At 38.7% G+C, this 25,919-nt stretch overlaps 1 pseudogene across 1 annotated transcript; it reads right to left on the bottom strand.

The window, feature by feature from the left end:
- Nucleotides 1-20,040: 20,040 nt before the first annotated feature.
- Nucleotides 20,041-25,701, bottom strand: LOC143533753 (pumilio homolog 2-like; annotated as a pseudogene). Its single transcript, XR_013135414.1, has 9 exons — nt 24,391-25,701; nt 22,030-23,258; nt 21,776-21,917; nt 21,573-21,680; nt 21,280-21,492; nt 21,091-21,201; nt 20,802-20,996; nt 20,544-20,718; nt 20,041-20,456 (listed from the first exon to the last, which is right to left on the bottom strand). The product of XR_013135414.1 is annotated as a pumilio homolog 2-like (transcript).
- Between the last annotated feature and the right edge of the window lie 218 nt (nt 25,702-25,919).

Here is a 25,919-nt window from a genome sequence, read left to right as displayed (position 1 = left end):
CAAACTACAATTCGTTACATGGACTTGTGTGTTTATTTGCTTACTTGCTCAAAGTTACGTGCATGGTTCCTCAATAAGTATGATCATACGCCCCCCTATGCACTTAGGACCTCGATGTTATGACTAGAATAGGGACCCCCGATCCGAGTACGTTGGTTGTTACCAACGGAAAAGACACGTACTTGCGCTATTATCCGAGTACGTTGGTGCACAATCCCAACTGGAAAGGACTTTACTTGCTTATTTATACTTGTTCATGGAAATGTAGATTTTTAAGTACTTATATTAAAACTTGTGTGAACTCACCAACTATTCATTTAGTTGACATTATTTTATATATATGCTACAGGTACATTATTTAGAGGATGATGTCGGGACAAAGATATTAGTACTTAGGATATTCAACTTAAATGGACGAATTGCTTAAATGTGTATTTCTTTGTATTTTCCTTGTATTTCTTGTTACAAACTTGTGTACTTGATGTTTAAATTAGTTAATGATAATATTGTCACTTAATATTGTCACATGTGTTTTGAGCAATTTGTACGTCATACTCGGGCGTATTCCGCTTTAGCCCGGGGTGTCACATTAGGACTTACTTGTTTACCCCACGTTCCGTGGTTCTAATATACCCCTTTTTGTTTGATAAATGATCAGCATTTTTGTTGTTGATTTTTGAATACTTTTTGAGCAATTTGCAGTTTTTCTGATTTTTCAATAATTTTTGATATTTTTCAATATTCGAAACTAAAGCAAGAAATATTTTTTTAAATTGTGATCAATCACTAACGGGCTCGTGTATGACTGACTATTAATATTTTTTCCTTCATAGATATGACTTATTTGGAGTCGGCAACCGCTTCATAAGAGTGTAACCACTAGCATAGGCACATATTTAAGTTTATATCACTATGATATTTACTCATTTGTTAAGCCTAACTACACATCAAACAATGATCTTGTTGGCTTTTGATATACTCTTTTCATGTGCTAGGATCACTAAAGACAATTTCTTATCATATTCCAAAAGTCGGATCGATTTCTCAACATTTTCTAATATTTTAATTATCTGACTCCCTCTAAGCAGTAGCTCCCTCTAAACAAGAGAATATATTTTTGAACCTTTCTATGAATTTCTTAATGAAATAGAATTACATAATAAAATATAAAATATTTTTGGTAAGTCCAGTAACTTGATTTTGTTTTTCAAAGAAAGTAAAATCTTTTTGGTGAGTTAAAATTAACTCATTTTCTCCCTCTAAAATTATGACATATTTGAAAAATATTTACAATTTTATATACAAAAAGATAGATTGGTTGTTTTAATCAAAATTGAACGATGGCTTTAGTGAAACGGTCAACAAAGCTGTTGTCAGATGGACTATCCTAAACATGCATTGTCACATCATATAACAAAGTTGAAGAGATTCAAACCGAAGCCCAGTAGCTGACGCTGGATCCATCACTTGAAAGAAGTAGTTGGACGAAATGAGTTTGAGAGACCCTCGACAAGTTGTGGTTGAGCCATTTGAACAAGGTTGGCATTGTTGAAGCACAAAGTATGAAACAGTTCCCATTCCCTGAAGTTTGTCCTCCCATGTCTCTTACGAAAGACTCGAATCCGCCGTCTTATGGTTTAGCATCAAATAGCAAGGGTTCGTCTTCCATTATATGTCGGGTTCAACCGCTATCTAAGTACCGAATACCCTTGATAGTCCTCCCTGATTGACCCTTCATGCCCTAAGCGTTTAAATGGACATGGGTTCCCGAGACTTAGTTGTCTCGGGAAAGTCGACTATAAATCGTCCGAACTTGATTTTATTTCCTGAAAACAATTTATTTCTTGGTGACTAATCGCTTGAAGAACAGTCCTTTAGGAATCCAAGGACAAACTTGTTCCTTGTTTTTGGCAATTTTGGACTTTTGTTTTCTTGATTTTAAAACTATTTTTGGTGAATCCTTAGACTTTTCAGTCTTAGGATCCTTTTAGATTTTATCCTTTTTAGTTTTCCAAAATGGTTTTCTCTTGTTTTTTACTTTATTGACTTTGGATCTCACATTCATTTCACTGGCTTCACTATCAGCTTGATCAGCCCTTGAATCTGGGCTACTAAAAGCACCTTTGGGGGACTGACTAAGATGCATTTGAATAACAAGTTGTTGCTTGAACCAGTGCTTGCAATGTCTTGCAAGGTGAGAAGAATGACCACAAACAAAACAACACTTTCTCCTAGAAGCACTATAGAACTCATCAAAACTATAAAATGGTTGGTGTGGTGGGAAAGGTGATACGTGGAAAGGAACGTGATTATAAAACACATTTGATGATTGACCCCGATCATTAAAAACATTAGTGTAATATGGTTCAACAAAATTTTGTTGATAATGACCATAGTAGTTGTTTTCAAAACAGTTTGGCTGAGGACTTTGTGATTGATTAGTTGTTTGAGAAAATGATCTTTTAGTTGGTGGCACATATTTACATGAAGTACTCATTTGATTATCATTTTCAAACACTTTGCTTTTACTTGAATTATCCTCAGTCTTACAACTTGATGATGAATAACTTGATACATTCACCTCAACAGGCCTTTCCACTGACACACTTTCTTCGACACAAACTGCTACAGAAGATACTATTAGGATTAACTAAAGAAACAGCTGGATTAACAGTCTTGGGAGCAGCAGGAACAAATGTCTTTGATATGGGCACATAACCAATACCATAGACCATTTCTTCCTCAGGTGGAGAGTTAAAACTAGAGTGAGGAAGGCTAGTATAGTTATTATTAAAAGGCGGTGGAACAACAAAGCTATCATAGCCTATTCCAGTCTTTATTCTTAACTCTATTTGTGCCCCAATTAATTTATTCAGCTTTTCAAAAGCTAACTCAAAGTTTTCTATGATAATTTTTCTTTGGGTTAACTCAAGTTCTAACTTGACAATCTTATCGTTTAGCTTAACTACATGTCTTTCATGACGTTCGGCTATGTTTGTAGAAATAGTAACAATTTCCCTAAGTTTTGCCATATAATTACCATGAGTGTTAATACTAGTAGCATAAATCTTTGCAGCCTTTTTAAGATCATCATTCTGACATTTGATGCTACGTATTTGTTCTAGAATTTTAGCATTGTGATTTCTATAATAAAGAACTTTATTAATACAATCTTGTGTGCAAAGTTTGTGTACCTCGGGAATGCGAGAGGCAGGTGTATGTATTCCAGCAGTGGAGCTTGACGAGGTGCTTGCTTGTAACATCCTAAATTTTATAATAATAAATAAAGGAAAGTTATGTTTGTTTATTGTGTGTTAATATTTAATTAGAATTAAATATAAAGAAGAACATGGACTTGGGTAGGGAAATATGGAAAAAGGAATGGGATGGGCCTTAGGTCCATGGGCTTAAGAGAGTATAAATACTCCCTTAAACCTCCCTAAATCCCTAAAACCGTCATTCTTATCCATCTTATTCTCTACACACTCAAAACACACACATACACACACATATTCATGGCCGTAAGAAGAAAAGGGGATCCAAGACCAAACGAGCTTTGATTCTTGATAAATCTTGGACATATAAGCAAGATACAAGATTATTATTCATAACCAAAGCTAACCGTAGACCAAAAATGCATAAAGGTATGTTCTTTATCTTTAAAGGTTATGTTTTTATGAACGGTTTTCCCTAAAACTTAACCCTAGGATAGATCGGGCATAGACGGACCATAAAGTTACAAACTTGATGTTTAAAATGGATTTAACGAACTCATGGTTATATATGGCTCATAAAAGAAACCCTAAGGTAGCGTTTGTTATGCAGTAATGACAGGCGGAATGGAATGATTCATTACGTAGGAATGAAATAAGAGGTGTTTGGTTGCACAATGGAATGGAATCATCCATTACAAATAGAATCCAGTTCCATCAAAACCATTCATTCCCACTCCCCTTCTTTTTTTTTTTCATTCCATTCCTCCTTCAACCTACTTTCTCAACAACACCATCATCTAACAACAACCACCGCGACCACCACCACCACTACCATAGCCACCACCATTATCTGACCAACAGCACCACTGTCACCACCACCACCTCCGTCGCCACCATTGTCGCCGCCAACACCACCTGACCGCCACCGCCGCCATCACCACCTCCACCACCACCACCTTACCACCAAAGCTACCACCGCCACCATCGTCGCCATAACCACGACAACCATTGTCATTGTCGCCACCCGACCATAACCGCCACCACCACTATCACTGCCTGGCCACCACCACCTTTATCACCACCCTACCACTGCCATCACTACTAATGCTACCATTGCTTGACCACCACCCCCGCCGCCTGACCGCCACCATCACCACCACCACCGTCGCCACCGCCACCACCATTTTCATCTCCAGAGCTACCACCACCGTTGCCATTTCAATTTTTTTTTTGTAAAAGAATATATATTTTGGGATAGGAATATTTTTATTATTTCTATTTCATTCCTAAAATTTTTTCGTATACCAAACAACAAAAAGTAATTATTCATTTTATTCTCAAATGTTAATCAAACAAGATAAAGGAATGGTAATGATCCATTTCATTCCTTTGTTCATTCCATTCTTTCTCCCATTCCACCCCCCCTTCATTCCATTCCTTTCAACCAAACATACCCTAAATCTATCCTATAGACGTTTTAAGCCATAAAGATTCAAGATTTATGGTTGCACGGGTCAAATTTTGGCCAAAAACGGTTAGGGAAATGTTTATGGGTTAATACCGAACCATACTAAAGTGTTAAGGTCATAAAATGCAATGATAATAGTGATAAAAAGGCCAAACAGCTTCAGCTTCTTCGAATACATATATATATGTTCGATTACATGCCCACTCGATTACACCATGTAGTTCGAATACATCCATACAACTCGATTACATGTCTGGTTCGATTACACAAGCCTATTCGATTACATGGACATATTCGATTACACTAAGAGGACTCGATTACATGTCCCTTTTTCGAATACAGCTCCTATACTCGAATACATTAAGAACATTCGATTACATAGGAAACTCACACACACACACACACACATATATATATACATTCGATTACACTTAAGACTCGAATACATGCTATAACTTGATTACAATGAGTAGTTCGATTACCATGGCTATATTCGAATTCATGAGTATACTATACACTATACTCGAATACCCGCATGCAGTCGATTACAGTGAAAGGACCGAACACTTGGACACTACGAATACATATATACATTAGAATACAATGGGGGAATTCTTTTGTATGCATACATTCGAATACCTACATACATTTCGAATACACTCATGCATTCGGATACGATTAGACTCGCATACAATACACTCATTCGAATACATCAGAGGAGTTCGAATACACAATGTATAATTGAATATAGTGGGACTTTATTACAATACACATACTCGCATACATTTGTACACGTGAATAGATGTACACGTTCAAGTACATGCATACATGTGATTACATATATGCATGCGAGTACATATATACACCAGTGTATTCGAATACCGGGTGTTGAGTGTCCGATTACAATAAAGAAAAGAAAGAAAAGAATACTAAGTAATTGAATACCCAGTATTTGAATACATTAGTGTTTGAGAATGGAATTATATTCTAAGTAGATTGTATTCTAATATAAGGCCATTAGAATAGACCAGACTTAGCCATTTTGGCTGAAACTTGAATAATGTGAATAGGACAAATATTGATACATGTAATTAATATACAGTTAGCAGAGCTCAGTTAAAGAAAGGGATAACGATTAACGGAGAACGTAACCGAATCCAGGTATTTCTGAGTTTTTGTATCGGATCTGAACCCGGACACAAAAACCAAGAACACCAAAACTTAGATTTGAATATTTTCGGGTATTTCTTGGATGAAAAGCACTTCAAAAGTAGTGAGTAACACGAAAAACAACCTCAAATCTACCAAAAACTAAGATCAAAACCCGAAAAGTTTGAATGGAAAACCACTAAGTTGATCCGAAAGCTCTGATACCACTTGTAGGTCATCTTTGGATGGATCTAACAACTTTACTTGGATCAATCCGTGTTGTTAGCTAGTGGAAATCACTAACAACACTCGAATCTCGGATCTTAGTTTGTAAAATATAAGAAAGAAAGGTAGAAAAGTGGGTTTGGTAGAAAGAGAATCTCTTTATTTCCAAATAGGTGTTTTTGAAATGTGAAGGGTTAGTGGAGAAATGGGGTAAAGTGACCCTTTTATATGGTCCCCATTTCTCCAAGTTTACATAACATGGTTACAAAATAAACGTACCGAGGTACGGAATACACCGACTCTAAGTAAATATAAAGACATACACAATCTTAAAACTAATATATAATATTGGACCTACATCATTAAAGCGTCTTAATTTACCACTAAAACTTGTTACAGGACAATCATGCCCAGTTGGTTGACACATACCTCTAAGTAGATATGCTCGTCTAATTTCATCTTTTTGACTTGGATGATAAGATGAAATTGGTTGCCTTTCGGAAGGATCCCTTGGAAGATCATCCAAATTTATTTTTGACGGTTTACTACTTGAGGATGATGGACCAAGGTACGATGGTTCACTTTGAAAATATCTCATGATATTCATAATACTTACAAATCAACAATTACAAACTAAAAAATTTAAAACTAAGAAACTAACAAAAACTAACAAACTAACAAATTAAAACCAACAATCTAACAAACTAAAACTAAATTTAAAAAATAACTTAATAATCAAGATAAGTCAAGAACGATTTGTAACACCCCGACCAAAGGCGGATTATACATCGGGGCGCCACATATTGTTTCATTACTCGTGACACTATTGGGTGTCAATATTTAATAAATACATTCATTCGCGCACGCGCAAAGTAAACATATGATAACATAAATCATCATAAATCAATATATTATAAATCATAATATTCGGACAACAATAACTTGTCTTGATACATTTTAATATAGGTCCAAAATAAAGAAAACTTCCTATGTGTCCACAAGCTCCAAAACAGCTACTGCAAACCTGAACATGTGTTAAAATAAACGTCAAACACTTGCGTGCTGGTGAGAAATCAAGTTTAATACAATACATAGATAACAATAAATCTGCGCGCAACATGTGTATGTCTGGTTTTCAACAAGGGTGTAATCTGATCGGGACCAACTCTAAGATTCATAAGACTGCCAGTGCTCACAATTGAGCTCACAAACAAGACTAACTGTGCATGTGTAAAAAGAGAAAATCATAAACGATAGTTCTCCCGTGTTCATCTAATGGTACCATGAAAACTGCGGAATAGACCGACAAGACGGTTAATGATCCACACATACAAATAAACAGCCAAGTCTACGTCCTCAACACATGGGATACTGCGCGACTAAAGTTCATAAACAGTTTAAGACTCTAAGTTTGTATGAACACATGAACATCCCAAAACATTAAAAGCAAAAAGGGATTAGGTACGAGATTACTCACTTGATAAACGATGCGGTGTAAGATAAAGCAAGAACCAACTTTAAACAAGCACAAGTTAACCTATAAATAAGATTATTGTTTTAATGATTGGGTTAAGTCTTGATTATAAGTTAGCATAATTAGTAAGTAAATTATTATATATATATATATTACCGGAAAAGCAGGGCAGAACAGGGAGGAAGACGGAGGCAGAGAGGAAGACGGCAGAGAGCAAGGAAAACAGGAGAGATTAAGTGTTTTGTGTGTGTAGTGTTAAGAAAATATTACTATTATTATTTATAGAGAAACCCTAGGAGACATAATCCCTAGAAAAGGGGAAAGGATCTTAAGACAAACAGAACAAGACAAAACAAAAGATATCAAAAGCAAGTAAAAGATATCAAAAGATATGGCAGCTGCAGGGGGCAAGATAAAGCTGTCAGGGAACAGTAAAAAGCATGGGCGGGTCAGATAAAGGTACCGGTCAAGCATGGCAAAAGCAGATCTCAAAAGATAATGTCAGTCACTTTTTCTGCCAACCAATGGGGTTGGTGCGCATGCTGCGCCAAAAGTGGCTTTTCAGACATAAAGCAGATTAGGTCAACAGCTCAAAAGATAAGACAACACAAAAGCAAATGGCTAGATTCAACAGAAGAAAACTCAAAGGGTTCAGCGCGAGAAGGCTAAGGCGCGAAGGCAGACACAGAAGGTCAAGAGAGCGCGAGCGCGAAGGCAGACAGAACTAACCTTAACGCGTCGCGGAAAGAACTACATTTCAAAGCGCGCCGCGGGAAGGATCACATTTCTTAGCGCGCCGCGGGAGGAACTAAAATTCTTCGCGCGTCGAGGGATGAACTACGATTCGTAGCGCGCTGCGAGAAGAACTACAATCCTTAGCGCGTCGCGGGAAGAACTACCGTTCTTAGCGCGCTGCGAGAAGAACTACAATTCTTAGCGCGCTGCGAGAAGAGTTCGTCTCGCGTATCACTGAAACAGGTGGTCTTCACGCAGGCTTCCTTGCAAGGGGGTCTGCGCAGACAACCTTAGGCGGGAAGGAACAAAAGAGTTAGAAGAAAGAGGAAAACAAGGCTTAAGGGCGGGACGGCGACAAGAGGGAAAAGAAGGCGGAAAGAGAGGAGAGGGACGGAACGGCGGAAAGAAAGAGAAAGAAAGAGGCGGGAAGGAAAATATATTATTATTATTAAAAATAAAGTATAAGTATAAATAAATATTAAATCATAAAAGAAAGAGATCGGGTCAGAGAAACGGGTACCTGGGTCGGGTCGGATCGGGGCAGATGTCACAGTCTCCCCTACTTTAAGAAATTTCGTCCCGAAATTTATCTCGAAGCAGGTTGCGCAGAGAACAGGTGCGGGTACTTGATCTTCATTTGATCTTCCCTTTCCCATGTAAACTCGGCTCCGCGCTTGGACTCCCAGCGAACTTTCACGATAGGGATACGACTGCGCTTGGTTTGCTTAACCTCGCGATCCATAATCTCAACAGGCTTCTCAACGAAATGCATAGTTTCATCAACTTGAACTTCATCAAGTGGAATGTGAAGGTTCTCATCAGCTAAACACTTCCTGAGATTGGATACATGGAACGTTGGATGCACATTACTGAGCGCGGGCGGCAGGTCAAGTCTGTAGGCAACTTTTCCCACACGCGCGAGAATCTTGAATGGTCCAACATAACGAGGAGCAAGCTTACCCTTCTTCCCAAAGCGGACAACACCTTTCCAAGGCGACACTTTGAGGAGAACAAGATCACCAACTTGAAATTCGAGAGGCTTCCGCCTACGATCTGCGTAACTCTTCTGTCGGCTTCGGGCAGTCAGCAGATGATCACGGATCTTGGCAATTTTATCGGTTGTCTCTTGAACAAGTTCGGGTCCTGTGATTTGAGTTTCACCCACTTCGCTCCAACAGATCGGGGAGCGGCACTTACGACCGTAAAGTGCTTCAAATGGGGCCATACCGATACTGGAATGATAGCTGTTATTATAAGAGAACTCGATCAAAGGCAGGTGTGAATCCCAATTACCTCCAAAATCAAGAACACAAGATCGGAGCATATCCTCAAGAGTCTGAATAGTTCGCTCAGACTGACCGTCAGTCTGGGGATGATATGCCGTACTCATGTCCAAGCGAGTTCCTAGCGCAGATTGGAGAGATTTCCAAAAGCGAGATATAAAACGGCCATCGCGATCGGATATGATGCTCAAAGGAGTACCATGGCGGCAGACAATTTCCTTGACATAAAGCTGCGCGAGTTGCTCAACACGGTAGTTTTCACGAATGGGCAGAAAGTGAGCAGACTTAGTCAAACGATCCACTATTACCCAAATGCTATCATGTTTGCTTGCTGTCCAAGGTAACTTGGTAATAAAGTCCATCGCTACACATTCCCATTTCCACGTAGGAATTTCTGGTTGTTCGAGCAAACCAGATGGGCGTTGGTGTTCAGCTTTTACTTTAGAACAAGTCAGGCATCTAGCTACGAACACAGCAATATCCTTTTTCATACCGGGCCACCAATAAGTAATGCGCAAATCCTTGTACATCTTATCAGCGCCAGGATGAATAGAATACCGAGATTTGTGCGCTTCACTCAGGATATCAGCGCGAAGATTCACATCAAAGGGAATCCAGATGCGATTAAGGTAGCAGAGAATTCCACTCAGATTAGGCACAAAATGCGCTTCCGCGCCACACGCTAACTCGGCGCGAAGGTTACCATTACTGATGGATGCGCGCTGCGCGTCACGAATACGCGATTCAAGGTTGCTTTGGATCGGCGCGAAGTGAAGCTGGGTGCGCGGCAAGATACAGTTAAGCTGGCAGGGTTTTCGGCTGAGCGCATCGGCTACCACATTAGCCTTACCAGGATGATACCGGATCTCGCAATCGTAATCGCTGATGAGTTCGTTCCATCGGCGTTGCCTCATGTTAAGTTCCTTTTGATCAAAGATATGCTGAAGGCTTTTATGGTCAGTGTAAAGGATACACTTAGTACCATAGAGGTAGTGTCTCCAGATCTTCAAGGCAAATACAACTGCACCAAGCTCGAGGTCGTGAGTTGTATAATTCTTTTCATGAACCTTGAGTTGCCTTGATGCGTAAGCGATAACCTTGCCTCGTTGCATAAGAACACAACCGAGACCTTGGTTGGAGGCATCGCAGTACACGACAAAATCATCATTACCCTCAGGTAGCGCAAGAACAGGAGCTTCACACAACAAACGCTTGAGCGATAGAAAGGCTTCTTCTTGCTTCGAGCCCCAAATATACGGTTTACCTTTGTGCGTTAGAGCTGTTAAAGGCAATGCGATCTTTGAGAAGTTCGAAATGAAGCGCCGGTAATAACCAGCTAAGCCCAGAAAGGAACGGATCTCAGAAGGAGTGGATGGCGTAATCCAGTTCTTGATTGCTTCAATTTTGGATGGGTCGACATGAATACCCATCTTGTTTACAACATGACCAAGAAACTGTACTTCATCAGACCAAAATTCACACTTGGAAAGCTTAGCATAGAGTTGCTCAGCTCTAAGCTTTTGCATTATCAATCGGAGATGTTGCTCGTGCTCGGCCTTGGTCTTAGAATACACCAGAACATCATCGATAAACACAATCACGAATTTATCCAAGAAAGGCCTACACACCCGGTTCATTAGATCCATGAAAACGGCGGGTGCGTTGGTTAAACCGAAGGACATGACCAAGAATTCAAAATGGCCATAACGAGTTCGAAAAGCAGTCTTCGGAACATCTTCATCGCGGATGCGCAACTGGTGATAGCCAGAGCGGAGATCAATCTTCGAGAAACAAGAGGCACCTTGGAGTTGATCAAAGAGGTCGTCAATACGCGGTAAGGGATACCGGTTTTTAATGGTGAGTTTGTTCAACTCGCGGTAATCAATACACATGCGAAACGATCCATCTTTCTTCTTAACGAACAACACCGGAGCACCCCAGGGCGAAGAGCTAGGGCGAATGAATCCTTTAGCAGTCAACTCTTGAAGTTGGCTGGCCAATTCTTGCATCTCAGCGGGTGCAAGACGATAAGGAGATTTAGCCACGGGGGAAGCACCAGGGACAAGATCAATACGAAACTCGACTTCACGAGCGGGAGGGATACCAGGAAGATCATCAGGAAAAACTTCAGGGAAATCACGCACAACAGGGATATCGCGAAGCTTCTTTTCTTCAGCAGGTTTAACCACATGGGCTAGAAATGCAATACACTTCTTCCGCATGAGTCTTTGGGCTTCGGCGCAAGTCATAAGTTTAAGACCACTGGAGGGTTTTTCGCCGTAAATATGAAGATCACCATTTTCTCGAGGAATGCGAATCAACTTCTTGGCGCAAATAACTTCGGCGCGATTCTTCGAGAGCCAGTCCATACCAATGATAACATCAAAGCTTCCAAGAGGCATGGGGATGAGGTCAATCAGAAAATCGTTTTCGTTAAGGTTAAGCGTGCAATCTTTAATCACTGAGTTTATTAAAACAGTTTCACCATTAGCCAATTCAACTGAAAAATCTTCTTTTAAATCGTTGCGTGGTCGCGCAAGCTTCTGCTCGAAGGCGCGAGAGATAAAACTTCGATCGGCGCCAGTATCAAAAAGTACAGAAGCATAAAATCCGTTAAGCAAAAATGTACCATTAACTACGTCATTATTCGCTTGCGCTTGGTGCGCGGTTATGTTAAAAGCTCGTCCACGCGTCACTTGGTTCGAAATCTGGTTCACCGGATTCGCTTGTGTAATCTGAACTTGTAGTCTCGGGCACGCGTTCCGGAAATGACTGGGATCACCGCAGTTATAGCACGACCTGGGTCGTGGGTTTTGGTAGGTTGGTTGTGGGTTCTGCGGGTAGACTGGTGGTGTTGGCGCAATTGGATTGGCGGGAGGGACTCTACAGTATTCGGTTGAGTGACCAATGCGGCCACATCGGTTACATTGTCGACACGGGGTCTGAGTTGGGTGGTGAAGTCTACAGGTTGGGCAAAGGGGTTGGTTTCCTGTGTAAGGTTTCTTAGGAGGCGGGGCAGGGAGTGCTGGATTGGTTAAGGCATAGTTATGGACTACAGGAGGTGTTGGCTAGGCTGACAGAGGGTTAGGCGCATAAACTGGGGGTTGGTAGATGGGTTGCTGGACAATGGGCGGGTTGGTAAGCGCATAGGCCTTGCGCCTGCGCTTGAGGTTGTTACGGTTTGAGGGTTCTGGTTTGGTTTCTGTTGGTTCAGGGACAGTCTTGGTGGGTTTGGTTTTCTCAGCTCCCCGCAGGAACAGGGTTCCTGCTCTGACATGGTTGTCGCTGAGCACAGCGGCCAACTCAATGGCGTCAGAGAGGGTAACTGGGTTTCTGGCCCATACAGAATCTTGAATTTCCATGGGGAGACCCCCAAGGAATTTCTCTATGGCTCGGCGGGAAGGGGGTAACAAGGTGAGGGACCAGTAAGCTTAGCTCGTGGAAGCGCGTCGCGTACTCGCGCGCTTCTCCGCTGTATTGCTTCAAGTTCCAGAATTCTTCCTCCAGGCGCTAAACTTCGTTGGGAGGGCAGAATTCTCGCGTAAGAATTTCCTTGAATTCCTCCCATGTCATGCTAGAAGCAGCCTCTGCGCCACGCGCATGAGCTACTCCATTCCACCATGTAAGCGCTCTGGATTCCAGGACACTGGAAGCATATAGGGTTCGTCTGTCTGAGGGGCATTGGGTGTGGAGGAAAGTGTTTTCTATTTTCTCAAGCCACTGGAGCATCACGGTGGCTCCTTCAAGACCTGTGAACTTTGGAGGGTTACCCGCGTTAAAGGACTTAATGTTGTAACTGGAGGTATTGTTTTGGCTCAAGGCTTGGGCTATCACGGCGGCCATTTCCTGGGAACGTTGCTGTCTACGCATGCGCGAGGCTTCTCTTCTCTGAAATCGGCGAGATAGCGGAGGCATTCTATAAAAATTTTAATTTTAGTTAATATCTTGGTTTTAGCGCAAAGTTTTAATCTTATAAAGCTTGGTTTCGCAGAGTTAGATACTATCAAAAGTTAAAGTAGATTAAATGACCCTAAATGCAGACTTAATAAAGGTAACAAATTCGAATCAAGAATCGACAATTCATGTATCACCATGACTTTCCGAATTCCCAATTTAAAATATACGAGCAAACGAGTATTGGAGATTGACGATTCATGTATCACCATGACTTTTCAATCTTCAATATAAAACATACAAGAAAATGAGTATTGGAGGTTGACAATTCATGTATCACCATGACTTTTCAAGTCTCCAACCTCAGAACATAATCGTAAATGGAAATTGAAAATCAACTATTCATGTATCACCATGACTTTTCGGATTTTCAAACCCAACAAACGAATATGTAAGAAAAATCAATAAAAATCGAAATTCAACAAAAATCGAAATATCGCGGAGTAAAACATAAAATCATATACTGCGCAAGCGCGAGCATATTCATAAATAACGAGTAATTAACAATAAGCGCGCAAACATGAGATTTCTCTCATGCGCGTGAAGGGACTCTTAGGTATTCTAGGCCGTTACGTCTAACCACCTATCCTAAAGTCAACGAGCTCTGATACCAATCTGTAACACCCCGACCAAAGGCGGATTATACATCGGGGCGCCACATATTGTTTCATTACTCGTGACACTATTGGGTGTCAATATTTAATAAATACATTCATTCGCGCACGCGCAAAGTTAACATAAGATAACATAAATCATCATAAATCAATATATTATAAATCATAATATTCGGACAACAATAACTTGTCTTGATACATTTTAATATAGGTCCAAAATAAAGAAAACTTCCTATGTGTCCACAAGCTCCAAAACAGCTACTGCAAACCTGAACATGTGTTAAAATAAACGTCAAACACTTGCGTGCTGGTGAGAAATCAAGTTTAATACAATACATAGATAACAATAAATCTGCGCGCAACATGTGTTTGTCTGGTTTTCAACAAGGGTGTAATCTGATCGGGACCAACTCTAAGATTCATAAGACTGCCAGTGCTCACAATTGAGCTCACAAACAAGACTAACTGTGCATGTGTAAACAAAAGAGAAAATCATAAACGATAGTTCTCCCGTGTTCATCTAATGGTACCATGAAAACTGCGGAATAGACCGACAAGACGGTTAATGATCCACACATACAAATAAACAGCCAAGTCTACGTCCTCAACACATGGGATACTGCGCGACTAAAGTTCATAAACAGTTTAAGACTCTAAGTTTGTATGAACACATGAACATCCCAAAACATTAAAAGCAAAAAGGGATTAGGTACGAGATTACTCACTTGATAAACGATGCGGTGTAAGATAAAGCAAGAACCAACTTTAAACAAGCACAAGTTAACCTATAAATAAGATTATTGTTTTAATGATTGGGTTAAGTCTTGATTATAAGTTAGCATAATTAGTAAGTAAATTATTATATATATATATTACCGGAAAAGCAGGGCAGAACAGGGAGGAAGACGGAGGCAGAGAGGAAGACGGCAGAGAGCAAGGAAAACAGGAGAGATTAAGTGTTTTGTGTGTGTAGTGTTAAGAAAATATTACTATTATTATTTATAGAGAAACCCTAGGAGACATAATCCCTAGAAAAGGGGAAAGGATCTCAAGACAAACAGAACAAGACAAAACAAAAGATATCAAAAGCAAGTAAAAGATATCAAAAGATATGGCAGCTGCAGGGGGCAAGATAAAGCTGTCAGGGAACAGTAAAAAGCATGGGCGGGTCAGATAAAGGTACCGGTCAAGCATGGCAAAAGCAGATCTCAAAAGATAATGTCAGTCACTTTTTCTGCCAACCAATGGGGTTGGTGCGCATGCTGCGCCAAAAGTGGCTTTTCAGACATAAAGCAGATTAGGTCAACAGCTCAAAAGATAAGACAACACAAAAGCAAACGGCTAGATTCAACAGAAGAAAACTCAAAGGGTTCAGCGCGAGAAGGCTAAGGCGCGAAGGCAGACACAGAAGGTCAAGAGAGCGCGAGCGCGAAGGCAGACAGAACTAACCTTAACGCGTCGCGGAAAGAACTACATTTCTAAGCGCGCCGCGGGAAGGATCACCTTTCTTAGCGCGCCGCGGGAGGAACTAAAATTCTTCGCGCGTCGAGGGATGAACTACGATTCGTAGCGCGCTGCGAGAAGAACTACAATCCTTAGCGCTTCGCGGGAAGAACTACCGTTCTTAGCGCGCTGTGAGAAGAACTACAATTCTTAGCGCGCTGCGAGAAGAGTTCGTCTCGCGTATCACTGAAACAGGTGGTCTTCACGCAGGCTTCCTTGCAAGGGGGTCTGCGCAGACAACCTTAGGCGGGAATGAACAAAAGAGTTAGAAGAAAGAGGAAAACAAGGCTTAAGGGCGGGACGGCGACAAGAGGGAAAAGAAGGCGGAAAGAGAGGAGAGGGACGGAACGGCGGAAAGAAAGAGAAAGAAAGAGGCGGGAAGGAAAATATATTATTATTATTAAAAATAAAGTATAAGTATAAATAAATATTAAATCATAAAAGAAAGAGATCGGGTCAGAGAAACGGGTACCTGGGTCGGGTCGGATCGGGGCAGATGTCACACGATTAACATTTAACAATGAATGTAAACTTACCTTCAAAGTGGGAGGATTAGAGGAATCGAGCTTCTAGGAAGAGTGTACTAGTCGGAAAAGCGGCGGCGGTAGATAATAGCGTGAGTTTAAAGAGGTGTCAGGGGAGAGAGCACCGGTGTATCTGTGTGTTTGTGGTGTACGTGTGTTTTATTAGTAATAATTTTTAATCGATATAAGATTGGTTAGTAAAAAAAAGTTTCAAAAATTAGCCTGGAAACCGGAATCGAACATGTGACCTCCAGGTTACAAAACCAACAAGTTATCGGCTTGACCAACGCTTCAAATGTATATAGGGTGGTTCCTTCCTAATTTATAAGGTGTTTCCTTTAATATTTTCTATATATAAATATACTGTTATTTCGAAAGTCGGGTGAGGAAACACCCATTTATACTATAGATTTGTCCCTGGTTGGAGGAAAGAAAATGATTGGAAATTGCGATCCATTTGCAACGAAAATCAATCATCATAAAGAAAACCCTAATCTAGCAACAAAATACAAACAAGATATAGAAAGCAATATTTTCGTCGGAAGAGGGTCAAGTTTCTCGATCACACATTTCCGTCAAAGCAGTTAAATTTGAATATATTCTATTGTTTTCGTAAAATAAAAAAATAAATAAATAATACCCAAAAACTTTATGTTCTTCTTTTTTTGGAACGACCAACTAAGTAACGCCGAGCCGGCCACGAGTCCGAACGGACGGAGCCCTTAGCGGTCCACCTATTGAGGGATTCCCCGGATAAACCCGACACCCACGCCCGCCAAACGGCACGACAGCGAGGAGCCGATAAAACCGGGTGAGATCAAGACCCGAACCCTAGCAAGCCTAATATTATATTAATAACTGTAATTTTTATTATTTATAACTATTATTATTGTCTCTATTTGTTGCTACTAATAACTTAATTATTGTTATTTATGTGTATGTGTGATTCGGATAGAATTGTTGGCTTTCTAAAGAGCTTTCTCGGCCGTTCCTAATTTCTATCTCAGAAGCTTCATCTTCTTCGGGAGCTCAAAATGCTTCTGCTGGTGTATCTATGTACGTATAATGTGTGTGCATGTACTAACAAGCATCTATGTATGCATCCATATATGCACATGTATATTCAGTCGTAAACTAATACGAAAAATTGAATACAATTTTGGTATACAGGAAATTGGTCACAAGCAAACTGATACAGACTATTCTCAAATGAATTCGGTAGAAAATTAATCGAACTTGATAGGAAATTAGCTAGTCGGAAGTTATTTTGGTAACCAAGAATCTAGAGAAGGGGCGATAGAGCAAAAAAATCCATTGCTTTGTAATCGAGTCAAAAAATCCAAGAATCTAGGTAGGAAACACACAGAAACTAGGAGTGTTCTTCGGGTTTTTCGGGTCGGGTTCTTCGGGTTTCAAAGTTTTAAATTTTAACCCGAAACCCAAAGTAAATCTTTCATGGGTTTTTCAGGTTAGGGTATTCGGGGTCGGGTTTTTTCGGATTGGGTTAATCGGGTTTCAAGTATCCTAAAAAATAAAACAAAAAACAAAATAAAAAACGCAGATAATCAAATAATTCTTCTTTGCTCGTAAATGCTAAAATTAAAAAATGCAAATGCTAAAATTAAAACAACATTTCTTCTTTGCTCGTAACGCAAATAATCAAATAATAAAACAACATAACTTGATAAAACAATTCAAAAGAAGAATAAAACTAAATGTGATTTGTTGTTCGATTATGGTTGCTATTAGTAATAAACGAAAAACATAAATCAACAATAAAGAATCGATCCTTATAGTTGGAATGACAACAATCGATTAGGGTCAACAACTAATAACTTTAGTGTCTAACACTAAACATATTATACCCAAAAATATATTTAATTTAAATACTAAAATTTATTCAGTTTGACCCGAAACTTATAAATCAAACCCTCAACTAACCCGAATTACTTCGGTTCAGGTTCGTGTAAGTGTTTTCTCGGGTTCGGGTACGGGTTTTTTTGGGTTGGGTTTCGGGTATAAATGACAGCCCTAACATAAACTATATTCAAATGAAGGCATAGAAGACAAAATTGAGAATCCAGATTTGAAGATAGGAAACGAAGAACACGGCTGCTGTGATTGCGTTGTGATTGAGGGCACCGTTTCAAGAACGGGATTCTCACCTAAGAGTGGTCGGTGTTCGCAAGGGAGGGGATAGAGGAAAAACGGAAAATATAGGGGATTGTTAATATAGATATGAATAAAAGTTGTTTTAAATGCTCTACTACATATTTTAGAGAGCGAGAATTTAATAGAGAATATGATGTAGAAGCTAATTAATAGTTTTCTATACGTTTTAGAAATATAGTGAAATATATAAAAGTTGTTTTAACTGCTCTTACTACTTTTAATAACTTAATTAAATTCTAGCCATAAATCGAACAAATAAAAATATGATACACAAATTGACAAATAAAAATATGAAGTGTGTCATGACCTGTAAAATAGAAGTACAGGTAGATTTAGACAACAAAACTTACACTTAAAAATATAGTAAAAGGTAAAAGGAAGTTTCTATCTTTTGAAGTAACGAAATGTAATCTTTTGTGCCTTCAGGTATATGTATTATTATTTTTAACAACGTGTATGAACGAATATCATGAACCTATAACACACTTAACAAGACTGATTTTTAATATGCATCAAGTTGACATGTATGGTCTCAGAATAAGTATAGGATTGGCTGACACTCATAATAAGGTTGTGTTGGCAGGTATGGTCTTCGTGAAAGTTTCCCAGTATCTTGGTTATGTTCAGACAATTTTATGATTGTTATTTGTATCCTACCCTCTGGTACAAAGATTGATGGTGTTTTCATTGTGTTGTTAATGAAGCTTCTCTATGTTTAAGAACTTTGATGCATAAGTAAACCCAACCTCTAGGACACCTTAGGGCATGGGTTCAGGGCGTGCAAACTGTCAACTAAGGATGACAATATGTCAAATATAAAGTTGTCTCGTACCCATTGAGTTGGCAAATAATGCCCATTGCTTGAGATCCAACTTAAAATATATGGTACATAGACCTTATTTTATAATTCTAATAGACCTTTCAAATTGAGGGGAATAGTTCTAAATCGTGATTGGTTGCTTTGGAAGCTTTACCATGTGTCACGATTTGATTGGACCAACTATTTATTCAATTCTCCGGATGTGGTCCTTATAAAAGAGTTAATGGTGTTTTTTAAACAATTAACCCCAAAAGCTTTCCATGGTCTAGCGGAAAGAACAAGAACTTTGGCAACATGTACCGGAGATTGATACCTGGGCTGGGGTCAATGGATAATTATTCTTTCTTTAACTTCTTATCAGTGTGTGTCAATTTTTAATTGTGTTCTTTTAATCCAGTTTTTTCAATTTTGATTTTTCCAACTTGTTTTGTTGTTTCTTTGGCAGGTTTTTTTAATCTGTTGTTTTGTTTCAGTATGCAAAAACTTTATTTCTCTTAATTTTACCTTAAAATTTTAATACTCCCATTAAGCATGCAAGGACATTTTATTCCGCCTGATTTTATGTTACAAATTTTAACACTCCCATGATATACTATTATAGATGAAAAAAAATATTACGTCCCCGCCGCATAACATGGGTATCACAAATAGTTTCTAACAAATTCAGCATAAATCACATTAAAGTATTAAAAAAAAATGTTTTGCATAAATCTTATAAAAAATAAAGAATTGAATAAAAAAATAGCATAAATCTTATAAAAAAGAAAGAATTAAAATATTTGAGCAAACGATATCACCAAGTACCAAACCTGTGAAATTTTCTAAAACCAAACTTATATCATTTCAGATACGTACCCGTCCCAAATGCATCACAACCTACATACAGCATATCCACCACTTGAAATAAGAAACTGAAGCATAAATTATAAGAAAATTGTTTAAACAGAACAGCATAACATAGCATAACCAACTCAACTCTCTGCCTAAAAACATCAACGACTCTCATGCTCTGCTGATAAATAAGAGCTTCATTTTTGTACAGTCAAGTCACAGAACTACTACCTTCGCCTCCCTCACCTTTCCCTTTACATACCGCCACAGGTGCCACCGCCACTAGCCACCCTCAACATTCTTTCTTATGATAAAAAGTAACTCTACGCATAAACTTACAGTTCTCCAAGTCAAACCAAACTTTATTTGCAACTAGGAAAGATAAACAGGAAAAAGGGTAGCTCAAACTAGGCTTCCTTCGTTAACTGTACAACTTTCGTTCGTCATCTTCCTATGCAGCATGTGCTGACTGTGCAGCAATTCTCCTTTCTGCAACCAACAAAACACCATCAGGCCATCAGTATATCTTTAAACAATGTTAAAAAAAACACAAGTCATATGTGAATATGCACATACCTCCAGCAGCAACAAGTTTCTCTACACGTGCAACAATATGTTTTCCATAAGTGTATTTCTTAAGCGCATTCAAATGAACCTTAATTCGCGACAATATATGTTCATGTTCTTGATCACTGCAAGTTTCAAGCACTTTTTGCACCACGTAATTTGCAAACTGATCTTTCATCATTGCCTGAATAAAAACGCATACCAAACCAAAATGAGCATCAATTATGATGAAAAATAATAGCAAAAAAAACAAGATAAAAATGAAACCTGAAGTAGCTCGTTTTTGTCCGTAGTACCAAGCATCTCGTGAACGAGGAGCTGGCGTTCGCTAGCATCACCAAAAGTCAAGCATTTTTCAACCACGTTTGATGCAAACTTCTGTTGACTCATTTGAACGATCTTTGGGGCCAACTCTTGAATTATTATTGACCGCTCATGTGGCTTGCCATGTTCCAATACATGCTGCTCAACACAAATTTAACAAAAAGATCAGACAACCATTAGTCAAAGAAAAAAGTCAAACAAGCAAATTAAGATTCAATCACTGACTACAAACCTGCACAACATAATTTCCATACTGATCTTGTGCTAGCATGCTTACACATGCAAGAATTTCATCCATCACCTTGCTTTGAGTTTTAGGATCCTCACAATGCTCAAGCACCCTCTGAAAGATTGCCAAGGGAATTTGTAATCTTGAAGTCATGTATAATTTGAAAGTTATTTTTGGTAAGTTTTTTATTACCTGTATGACACGACAGTCGTATGGATGGGTTGAAAGGACCACAACTTGATCAAAGAAAGTTGTGATAATAAACTGAATATGTTCTTCGGGAACACACTCGATACATTTTTGAATAACATGATTCCCGTTTTGATCACGTACACAACGCATGATATGCCCATCAAGTTCTTCCACCATCTTCATCTTTTGGTCCAAGTCAACAACTTCAATCGCCTAAAATATTATAGAAATTAAAAATCAAGAATCCTGAAACATAAGTTATAGTAAGGGATGCTAAATAACCCATATTATACCTTCTGTATAACTCGACAGCCGTACATTTGAAGACTAAGAGACAAAACATGGCCCAACAGCTTTCCAGCCAACTCTCTTCTCTGAGCTGGCATTCCATGCTCAAAGAACTGCAAACAAATAAAGAATCAATTCAAAACTGTTAAAATTGCAAAAAAGCGTAAACTTTTATTTTGGATAATAAAAGTTAAGTTGTTTATAACACCTTCTGAATCACATAATTTCCAAAAACATCAGTCATCAAAGTCAAAGCTTGAGGAAAAATCTCCTTAAAAACCATATTTTTGTCTTCTGTTGTAGCGGTTTCTAATTTCTGTTGGATAAAACGGCTACCATACTGATCCGCGCTGATGACAAAAAAAGTAACAACAAATTAGATATATTATATTTAATTATGTAGTAAAAAGCAATTGGTTTTAGTAAAAACTAAAAAGAGATTTTAATTTTGTATCCACATACCTAAACTCGACAACATGACCGTTAATTTCAGAAAGCTCAAAACTTTTGGTCTTATTGCTCTTAAACTCTTCTAGCAAAGAAGATGCAGCGTTATTATCTCCACCATCTAAAAGCCAATGTCCCATTGCACCACTACCGCCACCTAAACTTCTCATTTGAGGTGAAAACCGAGTGTTGAGTTCACCAAGCCTAATTGGACTACCAGGCCCACCAGGAGAATTAGGAAGTGGGCTTGCTAACGGGCTTCCCGAATACGACAGCCCGACTCCAAATGCAGGATTTCCATAATATCCATGGGGGTGAGGACTACCAGATGCATAAGGCACACCGCCGTATTGTGACTTTTGTGGCGACAATAAAGTTCCAAGATACGCTTTTTGAAGCAAGTCTTCATATGAATTATTAAGATAGTTGCTCCGGTCAATGGTGGGGTCGTTCAGGGCGGCAATTCGAGCGGCATATTCGGTTGACCTCAAGTACTGAAGATACACGGGGTCCATAAAAGATCCCGACATTTGGTTCATGATTCTGCTCATGTTTGGTGAATCCAAACCAAATCTTGATTCCATTCCAGGGTAGCCCATGACAGAAGCCGCAGCGGCGGTTTCAAAAAGTGGCGGTAGATTCAAACTGCCGGTATGTTGACTCGACATCATTTGTGGTGAGTTGACAGAATGCTGCCCATTTGACCCTTTGTTGGTCGAATAAGAACGTGCACCGCCATTATTATGCTGATATTGAGATTGTAAGTTACTCGAAGACCCGTCAAAGTACAAACTGTTTTTATTATTTTTCTGACCCTGCAGAATATTATGTTGGTCATACTGGGTCAGGTTTGACTCGTCCCCCATGACCCCATTTGACAAATTCATACCCGACAGTGCAGTCACCAAATCAGCTGGATCTTCTGGGTGAGAAGTGGGTCCGTTAAATAAACCCAGGCTATTGGGATTTCTTCGATCTGACGGGTTGACTCGTCCGTTTCCTATTGGGGTGGGAATCGGGCTCGGGACCCGAGCAATGTGTTGCGGATCAGGGATTGTGCTTCTTGATAAAGAAGCACCTAAAACAGCAGCATAAGAGTATGACGTTGGTGGGCCCTTCGTGCCATGTGGTTGAACCAGCTCAGCATCGGCGGAGCCTAGGGATTCATCATTGTTTTCAAAAGCAGTACGACTTGCTGGTCGTGAAGGGTGTCCTGAAGGTGGAGTTGAACGGCTCAAATCATCCTGCATAAAAGGTTACATTTTTAGTAATTTTAACCGGATTACAAAATTGTGATACGAAAAACAAGTACCATCTTAAATACTTTTCTTAATTGACTACTCCAATACAAGAAAGAATCATCAAGAAAACAATAGAACTTAAAGTTTACATCTTTCTACACAAAAGAACACCAAATCACTTGTATAAAACTTTTAACAGAATTACCAAATTTAGATACAAAAAAAGTATCATCGGTAGCATGTTAACTACCTTAAGTGTTTTCTTAATTAAGTATCCTAATTCAAGAAAGAATCATAAAAAAATAAATAAATAAACTATTAGAACTTAAAGTTTACATCTTGCTACCCAAAACAACACCAAATCATTTTTTTAAATACTAATCTTATTAAAACCAAACAAAAGACCGTTAACAAGAGGCAAGCAGCCTAAACACACAAAGGAACAATAAACAAACTTTAACATACAACTACTCAAATAGGAAAATTCAAAAAGTTGGACCTACACCATTTCTCCCATTTCTTTTCTTAAACACCAAATCATTTGTATACAATTTTAACAAAATATCAAAGTTCAGATACAAAAAAAAAAGAATCATCTTAACTACCTTAAATGTTTTCTAAATTAGCTACCAAATTCAAGAAATCGTCAAGAAAACAAAAGAAATTTAAGTTACATCTTGCTACCGAAAAGAACACCAGATCATTTGTACAAAACTTTTAAGAGAATTAAAAAATTGGGATAGAAAAAATAAGTACCCAAAAGAACACCAAATCATTTGTATAAAAATTTAAAAGAATTAAAAATATTGGATACGGGAAAAGAAAAGCATCATCTTAACTACCTTTAACGTTTTCTTAATTAACTATCATAATTCATAAAAGAATCATCAAGAAAACAATGGAGTTTAATGTTTACAGCTTTGCATCTTGCCAATCCAAAGAACACCAAATCATTTGTAAAAAACTTTTCGCTAATGAACAAGAAAACTTAAACCTTAGCTTTTAATTAAAAAAACAGAACCAATAAGACAGAAATTTATATGTTCTAACTAACTACAATCATAACTCTAAATATCAAGCAAGCAACCAAAACATCATTTCATGACATATCAATATTATCAGTAATAAAAACTACCTGAAAAATTTCAGCAAGACTCTTCTGTTTGCTACCTAGACCTAAACCGGGCAAACCAATCAATCCATCACCGCCCCACTCAGCCAAACCCTTAACTTCTCAGACTCCAAGTTCTCGTTATCCTGTTTCTTCGAGTTAAAACCAGGTGGCATAGAAAAAAGCGACACGCCACCACCGCCACTCCCACCACCACCATCACTCCTATTTGACTTCCTCCTATCTCCAATCCCACCCAAACCCGACCCACCACCGCCCTGCAACCGCTGAGTAAACCGCCAATCCTCTTTCGACAACAGTGGTGGCGGTAACCTAGGGTTTAGATTCGTGTTCGAATAATAATAAGATATGTAAGCAGGGTCAGCTCTAAGTTCATCTTCAGCTATACCATTGGTTTGACTTTGACCATGGCTATTGTTAAACAAACCACCAACTGCACTTAACGAACCCTCTACAGTAGGCGGTGCCGAACCGCTTCTATACATGTTCAGCTCTTTTTCGCGGTCATCAGCTTCACGCCGTTGTTCACGGAGCAACAACCCGATCTCCTTTTCCAATTCATCCCCAAATGAACCCTCACCACCACTACCGATCATCGGTTGTCTACCCAATTCAGATAACATCTTTTTAATTATAAAATTATGCAAATTACTTCAAGAAAATGAAAACCAACAACATAAAAGACAAAACCCAAATTATTACACAAAGAAATTTGACATCTTACACAATAAAAATCCAATCTTTGATCACTCACACAACACAAACCCTAAAAAGTAGAATCAAAATAATTAAACATAACAAGGGTAAGAATCTTTACCAGCTCTTGAACTCATCAAGATCAAAACTTTATAACATAAAGACCAAATTCAAAGATGATCAGACAATAAAAAGAAAAAAGAATCAATCTTTAGCAACAAATTTCAACTGGTTTCACATTGGATTGCAAAATCAGCAGGTTTTAGCAAAAGGGTTGCAAGAAAACAAGAAATTTGAGCTGAATAATAAGAGATAATGATGATTAAGGCTTGTTAGGTTTACATGTATATAGATAACTAATAGCAAGAAGTGAAAGAGATCGATCTGGCGAATTTGTTCTTTGAAAGAACCCTTTTAGGGTTTTGTTTTCAACTACTCACTGAAGTGGTGTGATTATATACAGTAAACTTAGGTTTTATCTTTTTTTGTTGTTTGTTTATTATATTTAAAACTATTCTATAAAAGGGTTTTTGTATGGGCCTGAAATTTATTTGAAGCAAGTGATAAAAATAAGTGAATCGAGTAAAGTTTTGGCAGGGTTTGATTGATCATATCTTTTGAGAATTGGGTAAGGGACACATGGTATGTTTCTAACTTTGATTTATTAAGGTGTTTGAATGGTTCAAGATAGATTACTATTTTTGCGTTTTATATATATATAATTGAATCGAGTAAAGTTTTGGCAGGGTTTGATTGATCATATCTTTTGAGAATTGGGTAAGGGACACATGGTATGTTTCTAACTTTGATTTATTAAGGTGTTTGAATGGTTCAAG

Source organism: Bidens hawaiensis, unplaced genomic scaffold (assembly GCF_021521415.1).
Source record: "Bidens hawaiensis isolate Kalapana, Puna unplaced genomic scaffold, B.hawaiensis_p1.1 tig00009863_1, whole genome shotgun sequence".
Lineage (NCBI taxonomy): Eukaryota > Viridiplantae > Streptophyta > Magnoliopsida > Asterales > Asteraceae > Bidens > Bidens hawaiensis.
The sequence above is the reverse complement of the archived record's forward strand: the minus strand, read 5'-3'. Positions and strand labels throughout refer to the sequence as shown.